The sequence below is a fragment of the Neodiprion lecontei genome, unplaced genomic scaffold (assembly GCF_021901455.1).
Source record: "Neodiprion lecontei isolate iyNeoLeco1 unplaced genomic scaffold, iyNeoLeco1.1 ptg000086l, whole genome shotgun sequence".
Taxonomy (NCBI): domain Eukaryota; kingdom Metazoa; phylum Arthropoda; class Insecta; order Hymenoptera; family Diprionidae; genus Neodiprion; species Neodiprion lecontei.
Genome location: NW_025791848.1, coordinates 7,501 through 10,000, shown reverse-complemented (window position 1 = coordinate 10,000; position 2,500 = coordinate 7,501). Strand labels below are relative to the sequence as shown.

At 61.3% G+C, this 2,500-nt stretch overlaps 3 non-coding genes across 3 annotated transcripts in view; all 3 read right to left on the bottom strand.

Moving 5' to 3' along the window:
• The window catches only part of LOC124295787, a 3,983-nt gene extending 3,096 nt beyond the window's left edge, over positions 1-887 (bottom strand). The window contains exon 1 of the ribosomal RNA XR_006905639.1: positions 1-887. This exon is cut by the window's left edge and continues 3,096 nt beyond it. This is a non-coding gene — a ribosomal RNA (large subunit ribosomal RNA).
• Positions 888-1,355: 468 nt separating this feature from the next.
• LOC124295783 lies at positions 1,356-1,510 on the bottom strand. Its single transcript, XR_006905635.1, has one exon. It is a non-coding gene; the product is annotated as a 5.8S ribosomal RNA (ribosomal RNA).
• Positions 1,511-2,354: 844 nt separating this feature from the next.
• The window catches only part of LOC124295792, a 1,911-nt gene continuing 1,765 nt past the window's right edge, over positions 2,355-2,500 (bottom strand). Inside the window, exon 1 of the ribosomal RNA XR_006905643.1 lies at positions 2,355-2,500. This exon is cut by the window's right edge and continues 1,765 nt beyond it. This is a non-coding gene — a ribosomal RNA (small subunit ribosomal RNA).

Here is a 2,500-nt window from a genome sequence, read left to right as displayed (position 1 = left end):
TCCGTGTTTCAAGACGGGTCCTGAAAGTACCCAAAGCAATAGCGTCGCCGACCGGTATTTGATAATTCGAACGAGCCAGCCAGAGGACACCGCCAGCCAACAGCTGGCCAGGCCCGGGGACGGCGCTAGGTCCGACCACCGGGAATCGCTGACCGCGCTTGCGGCGGGCCCGACGCAGTTCAATGCGGCTCTATACCGTGCGGGTACCGCCGGGCAGCCGGACGGGCAACCGGGGGTCTGCCCCGACGAGAACGCCGAGACAGGCAGCCGACCGGGCCTTAGACCGACACCCAACGGGTCGCGACGTCCTACTAGGGGAGAAGTGCACGCCGGCGCCGCCGGACATTGCACCGCGACCGAGTGCCGTGGACGCGAGGTCCCGACATCACGAGCCGCGGCGAAGCCTGCGTCGCTGACGATGAATCTCCCCGTTCGATCTTTCGGGTTTCTCAGGTTTACCCCTGAACGGTTTCACGTACTCTTGACTCTCTCTTCAAAGTTCTTTTCAACTTTCCCTCACGGTACTTGTTCGCTATCGGTCTCGTGGTCATATTTAGCCTTAGATGGAGTTTACCACCCGCTTAGAGCTGCACTCTCAAGCAACCCGACTCTGAGGAGAGATCCTCCCGTGGCGCGTCCCGGTCGCTACGGGCCTGGCACCCTCTGCGGGTAAGTGGCCCCATTCAAGATGGACTTGGACGCGGGCCGACGCCCCGGGATAAGTGGATCCTCCCAAACACTACATTTCCCGGCGGCAGAACCGCGGGATTCAGTGCTGGGCTGTTTCCTGTTCGCTCGCCGCTACTAAGGAAATCCTAGTTAGTTTCTTTTCCTCCGCTTAGTAATATGCTTAAATTCAGCGGGTAGTCTCGCCTGCTCTGAGGTCGTCGTAAGATTGCGAGTCCGTCGTCGGCGACGGCCGTTCGTTCAAGAACAGCACCGTCGACACGGACGAGGACACAACGTATTCTTTCGTACGTTCGAGCCACGGAAACGACCGTAAACACGCCCGCCGTACGGGAGACCCGAGAGCCCCCCGCGGCGAAGCGTGGACGGAACTTCATCACATGAGCGGCGAACCGACCGCGCGCGGTCTGTGTGTCGCCGTGCCGAATTCGTTCGTTCTCTCGACTATCGCTAGCACCGGAACGTGACGAACGGCAGCGACAGCTCGACCCCGCGATCTGCGGCGACGCGTCGTGACCGTGACATACGTGTTCGTTTGAGGCGACGCGACCTTTGTTTGAGGCCGCGAACGCCCAGTCATTCGCTCGCGAAGGCACGGTGCGCTGTGTTCCCCCGGGTCGGGGGTTTTCGCAGCACCGTTGCCTACGGAGCAGTCTGTCGTTGTTAAACGACCCTCAGCCAGGCGTGGTCCGGGAATTGTATCCGTGGACCGCAATGTGCGTTCGAAATGTCGATGTTCATGTGTCCTGCAGTTCACAAGTTGACGCGCAATTAGCTGCGTTCTTCATCGACCCACGAGCCAAGTGATCCACCGTTCAGGGTAATCATATATGTGAATTTTGCATTAAAAAATGCTAAAATTACGGTTGTTACCGGCTTTCTGTGGTCGTGAGCGCGGCGCCGCGTGCGTCAGCCCTTGCGCGGTTGCGCGCGGGAAGGAACGCGCGCCGCGCGTCAAATTTCTTTCGTGCGATAGTTCAAGAGCCGACGTCGCCTCGAGGTTCACGGGTCGTCTGCCGGAATTGACCGGCGCCGGACCCGATCGGCTCGCAATGCAAACGATTGACGGCGGACGGCAGTGGGCCGCGTCAGCGAGTCCCGGGCATCGCTGCCCTCGACGCTGACGCGAGCTTCCTCGTACGGGCGAAAATTCTCTCCGAAGCCTACCGCGTTCGCGGCCTGCGTCCGGGGTGTAACGGCGTTGCACCGAGGACACCCGGGCGCAGACAGGCTGCCCGCGAAGAAGCGCTGAGACCAGCTTCGCACGTCTCCCTCGTACGACCTGACCGGGTCGAACGAGTCGAGGCGGACCGCGGAGCGGTCCCCTCTCGGCACCGAGTCGGCCGGAGGCGCGAACGACCCGCCGCTGCTCCGCGCTGGACGCGGAGCGACGGGTCGACGCCTCGGCGCGAGTCGGTCGTCGGGCGGTTTTAGCCGGCGACTGCGCTCGTCGCGACCGCGGCGAACGCCGGACCCATCGGATCCGGCGTCAGCACCGCGTTCGTTGTCACGACGATTGTGTTGCGCGCCGCGGCAAACCGGGCCCGACCGTTACGTCGTTCAAACTTTTTTGAAATTTTGTTCGCGACACGTGGGCGTGACACGCCGCTCTCGCGGCGAGACAGCCCCGCGCGCTCACGAGTCGCTGCTTCGGCAGTACGAAACGTTAATGATCCTTCCGCAGGTTCACCTACGGAAACCTTGTTACGACTTTTACTTCCTCTAAATGATCAAGTTTGGTCATCTTCCCGGCAACATCGGCAATGCCGAGACATTGCCGCGTACCAGTCCGAAGACCTCACTAAATCATTCA